The 21,578-nt window shown below is 40.9% G+C and overlaps 1 protein-coding gene across 1 annotated transcript in view; it reads left to right on the top strand.

The window, feature by feature from the left end:
- The first annotated feature begins 15,414 nt into the window (after nucleotides 1–15,414).
- grin2cb (glutamate receptor, ionotropic, N-methyl D-aspartate 2Cb) overlaps nucleotides 15,415–21,578 on the top strand; it is a 63,795-nt gene continuing 57,631 nt past the window's right edge. The window contains exon 1 of the mRNA XM_064323158.1: nucleotides 15,415–16,791. The gene's annotated coding sequence lies outside the window, so the exon portion shown is untranslated. The remainder of the gene's footprint in view (nucleotides 16,792–21,578) is intronic.

Consider the following 21,578-nt stretch of genomic DNA (forward strand, 5'->3'; position numbering starts at 1 on the left):
TATATGCTTATTTACCTTATACTTATTTAGAAATATTAATTTAGTAAGGGTTACTTTGTTTATTTTTGAGTTTGTTATTCAGTATAATCCACTGCTTTCCAGAGCAAAGAGGAGAACATGTTCCTATCAAGGTGCCTGCCTCCAGCTGAGGTTAAATTCCAGGAAACAAGTAGGTCATCATGAAAGATGTCTAGTTAGAGGGGAGCATCAGGCAATGTAAGAGTCTTTGATTTGTCAGCGTGATTAATCTGCCATTATTGTCTATAAACAGGTTCATAGATCAAGATCATAGATTGGGTCTGTGCATATGATTTTGCAGAAGGGCAGAGATTGTTTTGCGGAACAGCAGTGTGTGTTCGCTGAAGACCATCGTGTGACTGCAGGAAAACAGTGTGTGTTCGCAAAAGTCTGAGTTGAAGTTTGGTCTTACCCTGGTGGGCCCTATTTGCAGGCTCACAGCCAGGGGGCTGAGACGCAGAGGGAGCATGTGGAAGCACCAGGCTCTTCCTGGAGGTGATTGAGGCCTGCATGGCAGCTGCCCCTGCGCTTTCTGAAAAATACGGGGGCAGAGTGACGGGCGCTTGACAGATGAATGATAAGGACATGCCCTGGCGCGGGGCTCAGACAAGAATTGGACTGTCAGACCCTAAGAAAACGCACCCATCCTCCCAAAAACAGAACTCCTACCCACAAGGGAGACAAGACAAATCACTGCATTAAATTGATAATAGAACTTCAGAGAGAGTGAGCGAGCGAGCGAGCGAGCGAGAGAGAGAGAGAGAGAGAGAGAGAGATTAGCCAATTTGCATGTCTTGTAACGGCATTGAAATCGGAATGGCAAAGGTCATCTGTGGTTGGAACTGTCAGGCTGAGCTACGAGCATCACAGACACAGGTCCATTATTGATTGGAGAAAATGCACATGAGTTCCCTGTCCCTCACGCAGTCCATCACATAACCCTGCCCTGCCCCTCTGCCGCCTGTCCACTCCCACTGCGATAAATCAGGGTCCAGGGCAGCCTCAACGCTGCCCCTGGCTGTGGTAATAATCACTGCAGGTTACCTCCACTGACCTAATGGGAGAACCTTCACTGATGAGCAAGGACAGTGTGCACATTAACACATTAACTTTCCAGACAGGCCCACAAATCCATGTACATGCTGAAATCGGCCAGTTACCTTCTCCCCTAATTACAAACCAATGTCATGGACGCTACGTTGAGGCAGCCTGAGAGTGGCCTCTTCAGGGTAGGCAATTATGTTTTCACTGTAAAAAAATGTGAGATAAATGATGAATCACAAAGTGGCACAGTAAGATTCATTCATTGATGAAAGGAGATCCAATTATTTTTAGGAGAAGAGTGACTCTTCCAGTGATGCATGGTTTTTGCTGAAATTAGAAAGCAATAGCAGTGAGATACAGATCAGTGAAACATAGCACCATAATTCTAATACATTTCCCATAAATTTGTTCCAATATTTAATATTTCGGCAGAGAAGCCTTGGGGATTACAGACACAAGCTGACTCATTGTGATGTGACATTTGAGTTGACAATGGCTGAAGGTAGTCGGAGTGGTGTAACATAGCTTTGCTATTTAGCAATGTTTCTGTCTGATCTTTATCCTATCCAATTCACCGGAAACAGATTATACTATACTTACATTGAGCGAGTGAGTTAACCTTCTTGGTTTCAATTTCAGGTTATTGCTTATTTCAATCACCTGCACACTTTGTTCCCAAGTTGGTTGTAATTTACCTGAAACTGAAACAGAATGACCACCCAAGAGAGGTATTTCACTGGCTATGCTGAGTGCCATCATAAATATCAACCCAATTGAACAAGAGATCAAGGTTGTGACCAATAAAGTTTGGTTACAGGGTCTAAAATGGCTACAGGGTCCTCTGTCCCTTCAGCTGAGCACTGACAAACAACTCTGATGGTGATTAAAAACGTATGTGATTCTATTAGAATGAAATACACATTTTGAAGCAAATGCTCAATACTGCCATTCCCTTAATTCCTTTACAATGCTTGTCTGAAAAGCATAGATGCAGCATGATTCTGTGGTCTATCCCTTTCGTTGGTTTATTTGTTCTTTCACAGTCAATGCCACAGCCATCACATGATAAATCCTCATAAATGGCAAGAGAGCATTGTGGCCTGTAGCATATTACTTTGAGTATTGATTAACAAAAAAAGTGCAATATATACTAATCGCCATGACACTGACATGCACAGCCTCAAAAGTACCACGTGGCTTCATATAAAATGAATGTGATGGCCGGTTTGTTGCGGGCTGATGGTGGCACTTGTAGATGATTAAATGTGATGCACCTGACTGTGGAACGGAGGAGGCTCAGAAAAGCAGACCCCACAGGTGTGTCTGGAAGTGTGGATGTGAGATTCATTAGCTAACCAGTTGGCCATCTGGCTCGTAAAGTGCTGTTCAGGAGGGCAGATTTCCTTCGAGCCGGATTTAATTAATCAATGAGAGAGAGAGAGAGAGAGGATACCAGTGCACATTTTTATATCCATTTCCATTTCACTGTATTTCACTAAAGGTTGTCCAATGATCTTAGATGGATGAAAGTTGTTTCATGCATTCATCACATTTGAAAACATGATGGGGAATTTTCATTAATAATACTAACTGTCTTAGAGTGCAGGGTGCAACAGTCCCTTGTATATTGATATATACATTTTTTAAATAGCAAAAATGCATTTACTTGACAGTAAACTAAGTCAACATCAGATGAATCTGAAATGAGTTAGCATGCTTCAAAGCCAACACTTTGCAGTTAACATGTAAACACATGTCTACTGTTATAACATTTACTTTCAGCATAAACAGCTGATTATTTCATCAACGGTTCTTCAGGGCCTTGCTTGGAAGGCAGCTTCTGGCTGCTATATGCAAAACAAACCTGTCAAAACACACTGGAAGGCTTAGCATATATGTTTTAGAAAGACCTGTGTTACAATACACAACCGAAGTACTCACACCGAAGGACTCCTGCACTCAACATCCCACTGACTGCTGTTTTAGATTAGCAACTTTTGCATGTTATCTTGTGGAGCTTGTGGGAGGGGTACTATAAACGGATGTGAAACAATCACTTCTTAAATGCAGCTGGAGGTTTCATGCTTACCATTTTCATTTTTGAGAGTGGACTGGGAAAGCATATGGAGAACAGTGACAGCAAGCCAGCCTGCCGTGTCAGGGCAGTAGTGGGATAAGCATTCTGAAGGGCAGGAAAAAAAAAATCTTGTTCTCTTGGTCCCCTCCCCCTTTCTTGCTGAGAGGTTGCTGCTCCTGCACACTTTCTCGTTCCCCCCTCTTGATCTGAGCTGTGGCACATGATGGGTCAGCTCACAGCCAATGACCTGCGCCCAGAGCACCTCCTCCACTCCTCCGGGCAGGAAATAAGTCTGCCCTACGCTGTGCTGACTTGGCTGTAATCACATCTCATCCCCTCTCGCAGGTTTTTAATCTATTGCGGGGCCTGCAATAAAACAGCAAAGCCACAGACGCACACACACACACAGACACACACACACAAGTACGCACTCACATGTATGTCGCTACATACGCACACGTATATACACGAAACCAAACAACACCTAATATGAATTATTAAATGGCTATTGATCAGGATTTTCGTGAGAGAAATGAGCAGGACCACGTCACAGGCTTTAGCTACCGTCTCATCCCCCAACTGGAGTAAAGATAAGAATTCTAAACCTTTCATCGATTATACAATTTGGCTACTGAAAAAAACTCTAAAAGGAGTGAGTACAGGAATTTGACATTGTCTCAGAGGTTGTGGATACATGACAGACAAAAGCTAATGGACGATGCTGCAGTGGCCAAAAGGAGCACTTCCTTATATGTTTTGCAATGATTTAAAAATTTTTTTAAATCATATTCATATATTACATTATCATGTCTGGGACAATGGAGTAAGGATTTTATTAAGGTGAGCAACTAAGATACAGTATGCTAAAATTTAATTTTGGCCCACTGAAATCCTCCCATCCCTGGTGACACTAGGCTAGAGCAAATATTCATTGTCCTGCAGAGCTGCCATCTATAGTCAGCACTGAAAGGCCCTGGAATCAATACCATTTTCCTGTACCTTTTCCAGAACTTGCTTAGAACAATATACATTTGTGGGCAACAATTATATTATAATATTACTTAACAGTCAAATGGGAATTTTACTGGAATTTTCACTAGTGTTCTTTGAATAAATGTCAAAGACATGCTTATTTACAAGTTTTTCATAGAACTAATGAAACGTCTACAAAATGTTTTAGCAGACACTTATTTTCTACTTACGCAGACATTTTGATGTGTTTGACCCTTGTGCTATTAATCTTTACAATGACTTTTGTTGTTGATATTGCTGTAATCTTTATTTTCATAATCATCATCAAAAACATAATCAAAATACACAGTGACAAATCTTGAACTACTTTATGAGCTGGCTTCGTCTGCAGCCACATCTGCAGAGTGCTTCACTTAATCAAATATCTCCACGAAAAAAAACCATCTGTGTGGCTTAATATGATTTTTCTTTAATAAGTATAACAACAGACAACATTCATGCCCCTAAATTGTATGCTATTGAAATTCAGCCACCTTTTATGAACCTATTAAGAAATTAATAACAACAAAAACAAAAATGAGAGAAAGCTCCTCTCTATAAATGGAAACAAAAGTGCTTGTCTCAACAGAAAACCTCAGGTAGTGACAATTTGTGTGATGAAGGGAGCGTGAAGCTGATGACCCGGTGCGGACTTTATGGATGACAGTGGCCTGATGGGTAATTAGGTGCTCTCAGCTTCATGCACCAGAACTTCTGAGCTTGGCACGGACTTGCCTCTCATTAATCCATTGGAAAAAATGAATAATAAGAAAAAAAGTCTGCTGACATAAAACAAAACAACACACAAAGTCAATGTCATTGAGAATGGTGTAGCATGGATTTGGCATAGAGCCGTTTCGTCCATTCATTTATAATTTAAAGGACACCACTGGAGACTTTTCAGTCCATCTTAGGCGAACTGAGGGTCCTTTCTGGTATGTTTCTCCTTCACTGCAGACTATATAATACTAAAGGTGAGGAGATCATACGCCTTTGGCCCAGCACACACTGCCGGGTGAAATGAAAGGGCAAGTAGTGGTAATTTTCTGAAGAGTGAAAAGTGGGTTTTGATGGAAATCACAAGCCCATGTTAAAAGATCACCACATGGGCCACCAACTTGGTGAATGCTTTGTATTTTCTATGTGTGCTTGCTTTATTCAACCACACTCTTGAGGTGCAGTTTTACCCTACACACTTGCTATTGATCCAAATCTCCCAACTTCAGTTATATATTGAATTATAATTGGGCTGAGTTGTTTTATGGGTCAACCACAGTTCCCTCATGGACTGAAGAGTTGAAAGCACAAGGAAAGCTTAAACTAGCAAGATGGAGTTGGCAGGGATTCTAGACCAGGAGTGTGGAGCAAAAATTTAATTTTCCATTCCCCAGCTACCAACTATGGCTGGCATGCACTGAGTGCCCTGAACCTCTCCAGTACCTTTCTTTTGGCCCTCTCTTGATGAAGGCCAAGAGGAACAAGATTAGAGCTGGCATTGTCCCCCTTTCCCTCTCCAGGATTGGGCTGTGGCTTTGCTCAAGCTGTCTGTTGTCCGAACATTGAGGAGAAGTCAAGGGAATTCGGTGCTAGTAGGTTATGATATTTAAAAATACTGTAAATATTTGTAAAACCTTATCCAGTGCAATTATGTAGTTAACAGCATAGCATATACAGAAATGGAGACAAAAGTTAGTAAGAACGTTTTTATAAACTATTTTGGGTGCATGACGTTTCAGTGGAGTGTTTTCTCTGTGGATCCGAGGGAATCTATGCCACATGTAAACCTTTTCTACTGTACAGTATATGAGAAAGTAGTCAACATGTTTGAGTGGAAACCACAGCTGCTGTGTTTTGTGCCTAGAATCCCTACAAATGCATTTTAATTACATTTTGCCAGGGATTTCAAATTGTTTCCAGATCTGAATAAGCAACCCAATTACAATTAAGTTTACTTTTATTTTGCTGGCCTTTGGGGGACATTGACATGTAACTGAATTAAAAGACCAAGCATGCAAATGCTTCATTTGGTCTCAACAAGCATATCATTTTAGATTAATGCTAAATCTCTATCAGTGTCATCAGAACCATAGCAAATCATGTTACAGAGTACTGTTTAGCATATCAGGTCGGCATAAATGGATACTTCAGGGGGTTACTTCAGGGGGAGGCTGTAGTGAAGTTCAGAATCTGCTGTCAGACCATACCTATACACCTGCTCCCCTTGACCCTTTGCATTTGTGTGAGAGCAGTGGGTCTGAAGAGACGTTACAGTATGGGAGCTCTGTTAGAGATCATTAGACCAACTGCAAATGTAGTCGGCTACATCAGAATAAAGCTTGGGTCAATAAAATCTTTGAGCAATCATACATTAGGTCTCCTCCTGACCCAAAGCCCCTCTATAGGCAAAGCCTGCTTTATGCAAAGAGTGGTATGGGATTCTGATGTCGACTGACGAGCGATTCACTAGGAATGAAATGTGGCACTTTTGCGTCATTGTTGCATCTGTGGAGTCTTATTCTCTTTCCCGCTCTTATGTGTCAGAAAAACCAGGTTGCTTGATTCAAACCTCAGCCTTTCTCCAAAAAGACTTTTCTGCAAAAATATATAAAATGAAACTAGGAAATCACAAAATGGCAGGTGTTTATCTGCTGGGGTTGTGATGAATATATTTTTTTTCCTGAGGCACCACTCTGAGCTGAAAAGTGTTCAATGCATAAGAACAGGTCTGAGACCCAACTTAATTGATCTGGCTGGCAAAGAAAAATGCCATCATTGTCAATATCTCCCAAAGCAGCACCAGGCAGACCTGTGTAGCTTGGCAGCACTTACGGTCTCAGCTGCAATTAAGTCAGACTAATGGGTTGTGCGTGCGTGTGTGTGTGTGTGTGTGTGTGTGTGGGTGGGCATGTTGTCGGGATGCTGAATGGCACATGTAAAGGCACTCTATTTTTAAAATGGCCTAAAATACAGAGGTACTATTTTCAGCTTTCTTTTTGGTACTATGAGAGCCTGTAAACCTATTACATTTAGAGGTAGGATATGCCACTCTACCTGCATCTGAGCGTTCTCTTTAAATGATAATCTTGGTGAAACAGGAGAAGCAAATGGGTAAAAATGGACATTAAAGTTGTAAGCCTTGTGTGTTTTAGCCAGAAGTTGTCTTAAATATATTAAAGACTTCTACAAAACTGTCTCCGATTCCAAAAGCCCTGGTGTGCAAGTCCAATTTTTTAATGCAACCAGAATTAATAAGTAGAGCCTTCATACATTCAGAGGTCAATCACAGAGATTTCAGATTGTAAGGTAGGCTGCTGCTGGTCAATTCTAAAGCTATAAATGTATTTGTCTGCTCTCATTGGAATGGCTGAATTTGAATACCCTTTTTCTGCACTTGTCATTTATGACCAAATTCAGAGGAAGGATCTGTTCTGAAATAAAAGTTGTTATATGAGTCACACATTCATTTTTTTGTATAAATTAATGGAAGCATTACAATTCATGAATACCAAGAAACTGATAAGGAGTAGTGCCACCATTCACCATCAGAACAGCTTCAGTCCTTGGAATTCTGTCAATCAAGTTCTGAACTGTGTGTAGCAGGAAATTGGACCTTCAAGACTCCAGTCTCCAGTCCTTTGAAGGATGAAGGAGGTGGAAATCTACTTTGTACTCTGCACTCAAGAACCTACCATAAAGGCTTAATGATGTTTAGATCTGCTGATTGTGCATGCCATGGAAGGAGCTTGTTTTATGAAACCACTCTTGTTTTGCAGTGTGTATGGGATGTTATCATCTTGGAATATGGGTACATTCTAAGAGAACAATGTTTTCCCCTTATGGCTGTAATACAACCATGCAGAGGAATCATCAGATCCAATGATTCCCATGAGATGATTTGGAAATGTCCATATCAAAGTTCTGAGTTCTGATTTTTAGACCTGTTTTACAGCTGACTCACTGCAAACTGGGATTCAACTCAATATGACTCACCTAGGTATCTGCTTTTGTAATTGTCATTTAGTAGCTTCAAAATGAAATGCCTTTTTTCATGTCCTGTTCCCATTATTTTGTCCAACCCCTGTATATGCACATAAACATTATTTACATATTTTGCATAAGCACCACATTTACACTGAGTCAGACAGAGTCAGAACGCAGCCCGCAGCAGATTACATTATACGTCAGCATAGCCTGTCCCTGAGGAGCCCTGCAGAGCCCCATGGGCTCTGAACATGCGCGACTCCTCATCCTCAGACCTGCCTGCTCCTCAGAGCCCCTCCCCAACCTTGCTATCATCGACTGCCAGTACTCTCGAGGCACATTCATCCCTGGTGTCAGCGGCAGGATCCTACGGATGTGCTCGCGCCTCCCTCCTCAGAGGTTGGGGTAATCAATGGCTTAGTGCTCCCGCCTGTGACCCGTGTGCAGCCTGCCATGAACGAAAGTCACACGCCCGGCTAACGGCAACCCTCTGCACTACTGTAAATACAGATGATGGGTGGAAGAGGGGTGTCAGCTGATACTTGGGGACAGTGTGAAAGTCTCACCCTGTGATCCTCACACCAGTCACTGAAGAGGAAAAGTGTGAGGGACTAGGGCAAGGCTCAACATAGAAAAGCATAAGCTGTTTGTGCAGACCTGCATCTAGCGCTTAGATTATAAGTCTGGGTAGATCACAACTCCCTTTTGGAGAAGGTCGGTGAGGGTGCTTTGGACAGTCCAAGGATAAAAGCAGGGATAAACTGTTAACGGGGGCGTGGCATGCTGGCTGGAAGAGGGGCTTAAAAAGAGAACCCCCCCTTCATCAACACAGGAATTACGTAAAGGGTAGTAAAAAATATATTTAATAATCAAAGCTGTCCTGCATCTTAAGCTGTGGAGGTGAATGCTGAAAAGCTGGATAGAAAGAAGGATGTCTTGGAAAAATATATTGTCAAAGTCACTGAGAAAAATGATGTTTACAGACCTGTAGCAGATGTCTGACACCCCACCGCATCAATTAACACACTCCCTGACATCCTAACATGCAATTATCTGCTGCCTTAGCTCCATCTGTTTGCTTTATTGATTGCTTATTGATTTTACTTACAGCAACTTTACAAGAGGCTGATCAGTAAATGTTAAGTAGATGGCTAAATCTTGAGAAAGAGGGTAAATGTATCTTATGGATGTGGCATGAAAGCTCTGTCTGATAAATAAAACCATCCTGGTGAGCACAAGCCCAAATCTAGACCGAATCTAAACATCTAGAGGGGTAGAAATCTAGGTTGAGAGATGTTATGATATAAACGGACTAGGTTAGCTCCAATTTAGCTCAGGTTTTACCCGGAAATAGCCTGGCTATGTCCTAGTTATTTAAAAAACTTTCACTATTCAACCAAATGTTTGGTGAAAACCCAGCTAAATTTGTGTGGAAAGTGATAAGTTTTCTAGCCAACTGGGGCATAGCCAGGCGATATCCAGGTAAAACTTGAGCTATATTGGAGCTAACCTAGTCTGTTTATGTCAAAACATCTTTCAGCCTAGCTTTACATCCCTCTAGATGTGTAGATTTGGTCTAGATTTGGACTTGTGCCCACTGGGATTTTAGCTAGTTCTTGAATAAAAACAGGCTTGGCTGCTTCTTGAAAAACTCAGGTATGCATACTGTAAAAATAAGTGTGTCAAATTAGCATAATTTTGTGAGAATTTTTGGACTTTAACTTTAAAGTTAACAAGCCATAGTTACTCTATTGTGACTGTACAAAAAGATCTATGGCAAAATAAGCTTTCACATAAGAGATGTTCGGAGGAATGGGTCAATAACAACTGCTTTCATTTCCAACTCTCTCAATGTTCACTTGCTAATTGAACTGAGGTAGCTTTATTGACCTGGGAATAGTGAATTAATGTGGGGACAGGGTTGAGAAGGATGACAGCAGTGACAGCAGTGGGAAGGATGCATGAGAATATGACCCTATCTGAGTATTACTTTCACACACAGACACACAGACACACATCCACACACACGCGGGAAAAAAGTACATTTTTTAACAAAATACAGGCGTCTTGGATGACAAAAACATTGCAGTCAATTTTTTTTCCAGGAATATTTTTTTATTTTATTTTAATGTCCCTTGTAGTGTAGGTTTCAACAGAAAACTGTGCGCAGAAATTAAGACCAGAGACTCATGTCCCCTGCACCGGGACAAAACACATTTCTGGGTATTAGGAGGACATAGGATACTATGTGCTGTTTCATGGGTAGAAACTATAGCAGACCTGTTTAAAGGCATTTTCCCTGGCTTTGCATCACACAAAATGATGAATATGAGGTTGAATTGAGGGTATTTACATCCATATTGTGTGATCTCCTGGATGTAGGCATAGATGTGTCAAAGACTACCATAAAGAGAAGACTACACTAGCATACCCTCCGAGAATTTACTGCAAGATGCAAACCACTAGTATATCTCAAGAATAGAATAAGAGTTTGAGTATGCTAACAAGTACATAACAAACTGTAGAGTTCTAGAACAAAATCTTATGGACAGCTGAGATGAGTAGGCTATTAACCTATATCAATGTGGTGGAAAGATGAAAGAGTGGAGAAAGCAAGAAACTGTTCGAACCAAAGCACCTCCTCCCCCCATCTATGAAATGAGAGAGAGAGAGAGAGAGAGAGAGAGAGAGAGGCTAAACATGACTCTTAATTTATCCATATTTTATGCTGCTCTTAATTATTAACCAGTCAATCATCCAACCATTAAGGGAAGGCAAGGATCCCTTATGCTTAATGTCGTTTTCAGGTGTCTGTGATCAACTCAATTTTTTATCGAATGGACACAAAGATGACTCTGCAGGGCTTGGGGGCATCTTCAACTTCAGCCTCTTCCAGTGATACCAAACAATTATACTACTTCTTACATTAATACTCTATACTCAATGAATGCATTAACAATTAATTTTGATCAAAGGGAGTGTGCATTGGCTAAAACAGCCATACAAATGTAGGAGGGAAAGGCTGCAAGTGAAGGCCTTTTGGTTTTTGTTGTGCCTTTTTGCCTGCCTTTTTACTGTGGCGTGTTTTGTCTGTTTTTCTTATTTCATGTTTGGTGGAGGTTTTTTGGTGTTTTTCCATTGTTGGTCTTAATAAAAGATGGCGAACCAATCCTCCTGGGTTTTCTTTCTGTCTGTTCACCACGTGAAGCAGAGCGCAACCCCTCCGCCACCCCATCCCCTCTCACCCCCCCACCCCCCACCCATGCATGCATCACAGTAGATTGATCTATACACATGGGTTACTGCTCGAGTTCAAATTAGTTTGGTCGCGACAAATGTGCCTGTTTATCATATATACCCAAAATTATTAACTGTGTGGAATATTTGAACCCATAATACATTATTAGTAAGTTCTATTGTTAGCCATTGAAATTGGTTTTAAAACAAAAAATAATTATTTACTTTATCAAGCACAATGACATTTTCAATTTGTTTCTTTTTTTCTTGAAGGATATTTTATTCATTTTTAAAAAACAGCAGAGATTCTAAAGTTGGAGTCAGGTAAACAGATTACTTGGACAAAGGCTCACTTTAAAACAGCTCCTGCCCCCAGGATGAAAATCACAGAATTCAAGCCATGCCTTTTCATTTAATTGTGTTTTTCATTTCAGAGTAAAAGTCTGAGCTTTATAAGCATAATGTGGATCCCTATTACCATAAGGCTGGTCTGATCAAAGCATAAAAACCTTAAGACTTGGGTGATTTCATTGTATTTTCCTTCAAAGTGTCTAAGCATGTCTGATTTAATCAAGGGGATAGTATCAAAGCTAGCTGGCTATTAAAACTTTCACACTTTTGAACAGAGTTGGCTAAAGCAGATCTACCTATGAAAATTGAATTGCATTCCCCAAAAAGGTTAAATGAAACATTGAAAATATAAAAAATAGTATAACATAACCTTCTGCATTAGGAAAAACAGAAAAATGTCTATACTGTGTTTTGGGATTCCTTACCTGTTCAAGAATATTGTGAATCTCTGAATCAAGCAATGAATCCACAGACAATTAGCAATACACTGTGTACTGCTGGCGGATGAAAATCTACTGAATAAATTCAACATTATTCCAAGTTTGCTAAGCTTTATTACCCAACACAAACATCATTGTCTTCAAACTGTGGTAGATAAGAATACATTTACACTACAGTCGAATTGACTTTGCTCTGGCCAGCTCTATCAGCAAAGGTTTTAAGTAAAGTTATTGAATGGCTTCACTGACAGATGAAATGACCATTATGGTTGTTTCGTTTTCCACAAATGTGCTTCAGTAATGGGGCACGACGTACAATAACAGTTTTGAATACGACAGTAAAACAACTATTTTTGGAGGAATCTGTAGTGGGAAAATATTTGAACAATAAAAAGAAAATGTATTCTGTTGAAATGGCTTTGAAATTGGAGTATGTCTCTTATCCACCCCCTCTGAGCTGTGCATCAGTTGCACGCACCCACATACAGTACAGCGTCAAACTGGTTAGCTGATTATTTTGCCATCTTTCAGCCTTGTCACCAAGCAAACAAAAAGCATTGTACGTGGGTAAAAACAACAACAACAACAACAACAAAAAGCCAGACTACGCTACCTTGGGAATTGCACCCAAATAAATATTGTAAACCACTTCAGGGTAGATAACAAGGATGTGACTCAAGGCAACATATCATATAACCAGCTGTGGCTTATGTTTTATAAACCACCCTTCAATGGTTTATCCCTTACATAATTTCTGAAATGTAAATGGTGTGATTACAAATGGTCTAACGATTAAATCAGTCAGGTCACTGCATATTGCATAAAGTCAGTCAGGTCATTGCATGATTACCTTTCACAATTTTTCTTTGATTCTGTACCTCTGAATAGTTGGCTCACCTTGAAGGTCAAAATCAGTTTAGGATATTTCCCATCAAAAGAGCTGCATTTTCTTAAATACAGCCATATTTTTATTCTTCTCACCAGCTCCATTCTTTTAAAATAATTTGCTAACTGACACTCGTTATCTCTTCGCTTTTTGGCACAGTCAATGCCTGCATCTTTCATGTTGAATATGGGTCATGGAATTCAAATTAAGAAATGCTTCAACCATGTCAGGTCATAGGCAATCCAATTAAATCTGTATGTCCATTGGAAAAGGCAGCCGATCTCTCCCCTGCCCAATGGTGCAAACCATAGCATTGCAGACACTGAATCTGCTCACAGTCACTTTAGGTATACAGTAAGCCTTCCTATCACAGTGCTGCCAAAGACTGCAGCAGACCACTAGCCTGCACTTGTTACATATTTACTCAGTTACCTCATTACTGTGCTGAGATGGCCTGAAATTCAAAGTCACCTTTCCAAAACAATTTTACTAAATTGAATTGATTACCCAACATGGGTTTGTTTGTTTTGCACAATAGATGTGTCCCTTTTTAGAGAATAATTCATCCTTGTATTCATCCTGATAAGAATTGTTGGCAAAGACAACAAGTACCACCACAAAATCATTTGATGAATTATCTTGTTAGATAGAAAAATAAAAGAAACACAGCATATTAATTAATGTATTTCTCATTCTTTGAGGAAAGTACTCAAAACGCAGCTTAGATCTATTATATTATATTAAAAGGACAATAAGATGAAAATACCAATGCAGAGCAGACTGCAAACTACAAACCACTGAGTCCCCAGGAGACCAGGGAGGAATGAAGGTCCCTTGAGAAATGTAAAATAGTGTCTTCTTCAGAGATAGTTATATTAAAACTCCTAACAATTTCCTATAATCCCTTTGCATGCTGTTTGCACAGACAAACATCTGGAGATGAACCAAATTCAGGTATTTCAGCATTCATTACTACAGTGCTACTTGGCCCTCATTCCAGAGCTGTTTGCAAAGCAGCTTAACCACTTTCAGTGAGTCAGATCTAAATATTAGCCTTCAAACACCTGTCTACACTTCTCCATGTGATCCAGGAGATGTCTTATCCTCAGTTCTATTTTGAAAATAATGCAATCATATTTATAGAAATGTTAAAACAGCAAAACCAGTAAAGCACCTCTCACAATTATAGTTTTCTGTTTGAAATAACACTGAAGTGATGGACTAGAGGGTCTTTTCACATGTAAAATACCTGTCCAAATTTGATACGAAAAAAGTAAATATTTCAAACAGCAAACATCAATAACAGCTGTGGAGGCTCAAGGACATAGAGGTATCTGATACCTTCATTTTGGGCTGCAAGTCTTTGTATGAGATGTGCTTTTCAAATAAAATTATTTCTTCTTATTGCTATGTGCCTGTACATATTGGTATGCTGTGGTTATCTTTGTTCACAGAAAACAATGCATAACAGTTAAAATTCATAGCATTTTTGCCTCTTAATCAGCTGACAACACATCAGCACATTAAATGCCCTAAATAAAAAAATCAAAGATGTTCACATCTATTTTATTTTCACTGCTAAAAAATATTTTCCTCATGCCAATGACAATGACCTTTTCATTTAATGATGGTTCTTCATTGAATTGTTATTCCTGAGACCATCTGCAAACGTCACAGAAAAACTGAACGCAAAATATATCAGTAATGAAACCTCATGAATTTTGCAGCAATGACAATCAATGATAATCAAACTGAACCAGTCATGCATAGCTCCAGGCCCTATCGTGCATAACTGACATGTTCAGTGTGGTAAGGCAAAATAACTATGTAATTGCCTCTACAGGTTAGTAATAAATGTTCTTTTTGTTAAGTCCTTAAAAATATCAGCAATACCCTCTACAACCTTCTCTCGGCCCCGGGACATTAGAGGGTGTCAGATAACAGACGAAGGGCAGGGAATTCAAGAGTACAAGACAGAACGAGCCGGGGGGGAAAGAGAGACACCATAAAAAGAAGGGATAGAAAATGGCAAAAAAAGCAGGATCCAGCTGGGCAGACAGAACTTCTCTTGGGAAGGATCCCTCAGACCTGTTGATGTGAGAGTGTTGGTTGGGAACAGACAGACACAGAGATACATGCAGCCAGAGGTATAGAGAAGGACCCGGAGGGGGGATGTGACCAGGAGCCTTTAGACGAAAGCTCAGACAGCGGACAGGCGAGAGTGAGAGAGAGAGAGGGAGGGAGGGAGGGAGGGGAGAGACAGAGGGGAGGGGTGGAGAAAGAGAGAGCGAGAGGGAGGGAGGGAAGGAGAGAGTTGCAGGATAAATCCTTACAACATAATGATTAGGGCTCACAAGCCTGTCCTATGACATGGAGTGTGGGACTCTGTGGGATTACAACTCGACAGAATAGAACGAGTAGTGAAAAAAACGGGGGAGATTTGTAGGAGGCGATAGGGGACAGCAAAATAATATTTAAAAAATATTTATAAAGAACAAAAAACAACACTGTCCAGTTTGTGGACCTCTTGAAACAACCTGCAGGAAGACAATCTGCAACTCTGTAAGCAGACCAGCTGAATTTGCGTGCCTGGGCCATCTGTACACCTGCACTGTCAGTCCCAACCAAAGCATCTGGGACAGCGCACCTTTTAAATGGAAGGACATCAGCTACACTCACAACAGATGGGAGCTGGGAGACCTGGAGGGCAAGAAGGAGAGTTTATCCAACAGACATTTTGAATTTTGGACAAAAAAAAGGAATAGGGCAAAAAGATTTAAAAAATATACGTACAAACAGAAGCAAAACCCATTGGAGTACATGTCCAAATTTGAAAACAGGACAAGGAGAAGATGAAGGGCTGTGAGTCTTGACTATTGTGTGCTGGTCCAAACATTTCCTTAATTTTTTTCTACCTCTCTTTCATTTCTGTTTTTCCATGCCAGCTGCTCTGACTTTGCTCACTTTCCCTCACTTCTGCATCTTTCCTTCCCTGCCTGAATAGCGGGCATGTGCGAAGTAGCAGGCGGCGGAGGGTTACAGATTAGACAGCTGATTGGAGGTGAAGGGCTGGTCTAGACCCTGTAAGGAGCAGCATTCCAGCACACAGTCACTCAGGCACTCATAGTCTCACACACAAACACACACACACATAAACAGTCCCCCTCTATCTCTCTCCTGATAAACAAACACGCACGCACACACACACACACACACATACACACACACACACACACACGCACACACACGCACGCGCTGGCTGCTTGTCAGAGCTCAGCTGAGATCCCCACTCGCACTCACACCTTTCCCAGACGGATTTCGCAACTTTAATTCTCCAGCAGTTTCTCAAGGCTGACAGACGTAGGAAATCTGTGGACTGCCTGTTTCTGTGTGTCTTCCTTTTACTCTTGTGTTTCCAGGGATTCGCTCTCTCTCTCTCTCTCTCTCTCTTTCTTTCTATCTCTCTCTCTCATCCCTCTTCATCTCTCTGTCCCTGTTTCTGCCTCTCAGCCCGTTCACTTCCACCGGTACTCCCCCCAAAAAGATGTGACCTTCTGCCAAAGTACTAAAAGGCATGCCATCGCAGCAGGGTCCACTGTTGATACTGAAATAGACTCAAACAAGTGCCGAGGGGAGAGAAAGAGGAGAGGGAGAAGGGGGAAAAGAAGAAAAGGAAGGTACTCTTGAAGCCGCAAACGAGGAATGAGTCGCCGGGAGCCAGGGCTGGATGCGGACTGCCAACACAGGTAATGAATTTGCTTCAATCTCTCTCTGTTCAGCCCTTCCCCGTGGTCAAACAGGTGCACTCACCGTGAAAGCCTCAGTTTGCTGTTTTTCTTTTTGTAGGCCAGAGGGGAATGTCTTTTTACTAAATTGCACTTCCTATATTATGGAATATGTGTGAAATGCTTATCACTGCCATTACAACCAAGAGTGCTATTTTGGCATTCATGACTTTTGATGCTACATTGTGAGCTGTGGTATGAATATAGCTTACAGTTGTTTAACAGGTGCTACACACTGTTTGTGTTTAATCCATACTGACATTTGTTTCTGAGTGAATATATGCTTTGGAAAGATGGCCTTGAGTCAGGCTGGTAATGTATACAGGGAAATACAAATAGGATATTGCAGGTGAAGTGCACAGAACTTACTATTGTAGAACTTACTCAGGACTCACATCCATGTAATTGTCCAGCAACAGAAAGTATGTGAGTGGTTTACAGAGCTTTCAATTCAAATACAACAAAGTTGTATTTTTATGAGGATTAAGACGGAAATGATCACTTGCCTATTATACAGTAGATTGCGATTGATGAACCTGTTCGTATGTGTGTTCCTGTGTATGTGTCCGGCAAAATCATAAAATGCCCAATGTGCAACCATGTAGACTATTATAGACCACTGCAGGAAAAGGTATACCCATGGTCAGAATGCTTTATGACAGCTTGGCATGGAAGCTTTTAGAAAGCCCATTTAACTGAGTAAAATAAAGATTCTGGAAAAAAAAAAAAAAAAAAACAATGCACAGGAACCCCGCCAATCCTCTTTTCCCCTCTCATGAATAATTACAGATTGTAATCACCAGTGAGTCCTCTGATAGAGAAATAGCCTGGCTTTGGAGTTTGGCTTCAGGGAAGGTTGAAAAGTGACAAGGAACAGAAAGAAGAATGGGGAAAATGTGAGCCTGCCACACCTGAGATGATGATGGCCTCATTTACATGGACCATGATGGACGTTTGGCAGGATGCCATTTATCCCCTGCCTGGAGAGGATAGAGGGGCTGTTTGTGCTCAGAGGAGGTGCTATGATGGACAGGACTCAACATCCTTATCCTGGGAGTGTGTTCTCTTTATTCCAGCGCTCTGAGGGAGGCTGGAGGTTTACGTCTGATCTCTTCATTCTGCGTTTGGATCTGAAAGGGTACACCACCTTGGCACTTAAACCCATGCTCTTCAGTGCAGCCATTTTAAGTGGCATACCACGAAAGAGCTCGTTGGATTTTGTTTCTCACAGCTTTTTCTATGATTAGGTCAGTGAAGTCATGCTGGAAATACACAGGTGGCAGAAATAAAGCAGTTCTCTGATAAAACTATGAGAATGACAGATGTCAGCAGGGCAGGTTTGAAAGGGGTAAAGCATATGACATCCCTCCCATTTGTTGGTGGCATGGCTCTGTGAGACAGCGAAACAGATGCATTGATCCCAGTTTGCTGGCTTCCGTCTCCTAGAACTGGTCCATCACACAGCAAGAAGCGCAAGCCATCCGACCTAGGGGGGAAAAAAACAGCCTCCATCCTTTCTATTTTCAGTTATTTCACCTCATGTGCGAGAGTGAAAGTACAGTGCTCACTGTCAGGCATGACTGAACTGGTCTCTGCCTTCTGCCTTTTCTATTGGAGAAACAGAGACAGGCGGGAGGAAGGTGTGTGTGAGTGTGTGTGTGTGTAAGTGGGGGGGGGGCAGGACTGGAAAGCAGAGCGTTAAAGCTCTCACACAGGCCAGCAGAGCCCAGGGTGGGGAACACTGGGGAGGAATAAATAAAGTCGGCAATCACACAGATATTTCTAAGCAGATGCTGCTTTAATCCCTGAACAAAGTTGGCCGAGATTTTCCCTGAGCCCTGCGCTCCTGACGGATGAAGGCAGGGTGGCAGAGAGCGCTCTAGGAGCGGCGGTTGTGAAAAGGCCAATGTGGCGCTGCTTTCGGAGTTTTCATTTACTGCTGTTTTGTGAATGTGCTTGGGTGTGTGCCAGTGGGAAAGACAACCCAAAATACCACATCACCTGATCAGTAGGCTCCACCCTCAATAGGGAGGGGGAGGAAATTATGATTAAAGTCGCTACTGTAATGATTAGGTATGGTCTTGTCTTTTTATATTTTGATTGTTGATGAAAACTAATTTAGGATTTTCTTCTTATTTTAAACCAAAAAAAAAATGTGTATCTGATATTTTGTGTTGTGAAAAATTCAGTTCTTCCTGGTGATGCTAAAAAGCTAAGCCTGAAATGTAAATATTGACTCATGTTGAAGCGAAGAATTCACTGTCATTTTGAAACATGAGCTTCAACTTCGTAGATCAATGCTTTTTCACATTTCTACAGGAGTGAGTTAGATCCTTAATTTAGCTCAAGCGGCAGGGCTACATTCAAACCGATACTCCCCTTGAAGCTGGCAGAATGGCCAACAGACAGTTCTCCTACTTCCAGTGACACCACCTTGTGAATATACTCTGTCAAAAATGGAGGCGTGTTCACTGAGGCCAATTACGATAGGATCTGTCACATATGTATTTAAAAAAACGTAAAATAACCTCAGGCGCGGAATGTTACTGAATGCTTTGTCAGCTCTGATGAACATTTACTGTCACTCAGAGTTGATCAGCTTGATGAAAAGTCAAAGACTTCAGCCCCCATGGCCAACCCAAGCAGGGACACGCTTTCATTTGAATCTGATGGAAAGAGATGAAGAGACAAGGAGTGTGAGAGCAGGCAACAGAGATAAAGTGAAAACTAGTGTGGGCCATACACAAGTGTGTACACACAGTGCAGTAAAAACATGCTCTGTGGGAGGAGAATGACTTGCAACCACAGAAAATGAGCCAAGGTCACAGGAAAGAAGCAGTAAATTTCACAGACAGTGGACCTGGCAGTAAATTCACATAATCTTCTTCAGTGATTTATTTTAACCATAAAGGACGGTGGGAAAAAAAATGGACCAGAACGTGTGTGTGTGTCCACATGTGTGTATTCTTCTGTGTGTGTGTGTGTGTGTGTGTGTGCATGCGTGTGTTTGTTACAGCACACATCTGTATGTGTATTTGTCTAAACTGTTTGTGTTCAGAGAGCTCACAGAAACGAAACAGGGAATCACTGACTATATTTGGTGTCACTCACTCCCAAGTGTTCCTCTCCATGCTCACTGGTATGCAGACTCCTGCCACATTTGTATTCAGAGGACGCTATGTGCGCCTTGTTTCTGTTCACAGGGAAATCGGCACGCCGTTCACAAGCAGAGCACGCCCTCTCATTACTCTGCCCTCTACCGTGTCCCGTCCGACATGGCCCACGAAATCACCAAAAACCCACATACGAGCGAACCCCGCGTTAGCTGGACGTCATCTGTCAATGATCGGATTGATTTATTACAGTTCAATCACAGCTGCTCAGGCCATGCTTAATATTTCTCAATTAGAAGTGCGTATCATCTGAGGTAGGGGCATTTTGATGAATGCTGATGACAATTCCAATACTCGAGCAGGAGCACTGTGCTGTTTATTCTAATTATGCACAAATGTCACCTCTTTCGTGTCATACTATCAGAGCTTGAGTTGTAAATCAGACTCAAAATACCTGCTGCAAGTATTCATTTAAAATATAATTAATCATATGTTAAAGCCAATTTGCTTTGAAATTCATAAGTCTTAATTTTGAAACAGAATTAACCAGATGTTAAAGCCAAATTGGCATAACTGCAATATGAATACTATGGGGAATATCCCTGAAAGTTTATAGTTATGCTTAACTGGATGGAAACCTGACTTGCATATCATTAAATTGATGCTGAAGATGTTTACCACAGTATTATAATTACAATCTAACACCCGGTCAAGTACCGTGTAGTCTTGGAGAGTCGTGGTCAATTGATTTTCAGGCACAAACATAAATCATGCCTTATTGATTTCAGAATTGCAAGGTAATTAACCAAATCAAATTGTGCTACATGAAGACAATCAAAACACAGCAGACAATCATACCACTCCATGAAGAAGTGGAACTTGATGCTCCACAATGACAGCACTAAGCCATTGCCATTCTTTTGAAAGGGCACAGTGATTTTTATCCAGCAGGGAAGAGTGTAAGAGGTGTATTTATAAATCGGTCAATCAGACTGTAGAGATTTGCCTTTCAGAGCTACAACAAGTTAAATAATCGAAAAGCATTTCATAAGCTTTCAACAAAACTATAGCACAAGCTGAGCTGCTATCATTTTCGCACATATCAAGCACTCTCTTCTAGGTGGTTGAGGTACCAACTGCAATAATGTCCTATCATCATGTTTTCTATGGTCATCTTTTATTTACCTACACTGTGAGGATTTACTTGTCCTGCTTGATGCTTTGCCAAAAAAATAATCGCAATCAGTTTCCTCAAATATAATTGGGCGACTATTACTGTTACCATGAATATAAATCAATAATAAAAAATAAACAACACAGTTTACAGATATCTCTCTTGTGCTCTTGCACACTTGCAATGGATTAGACGTATTCCAAAATGTTTCTTTTAATATGTACTTATCATCATGAATTTTGGAGGGGAGCGAACATTTTAACAAATTCAGTAACTTCTTGATATAAGGAGGTCTATCTTATTATATAGCAATCACACTACAGGGACCCAGACTACCTTTAATTAATTACAAATGTCTTTCTCTCACATTATGTTTGGTGAATGAGTGAGATAATATGTAATGCTACTCAAATAATCTCAAAATCTTAAGAAAGACACAAAGCATTTTTTGCTTTGTGTAA

Source organism: Anguilla rostrata, chromosome 2, assembly GCF_018555375.3.
Source record: "Anguilla rostrata isolate EN2019 chromosome 2, ASM1855537v3, whole genome shotgun sequence".
In the NCBI taxonomy this organism is placed as follows: Eukaryota; Metazoa; Chordata; class Actinopteri; order Anguilliformes; family Anguillidae; genus Anguilla; species Anguilla rostrata.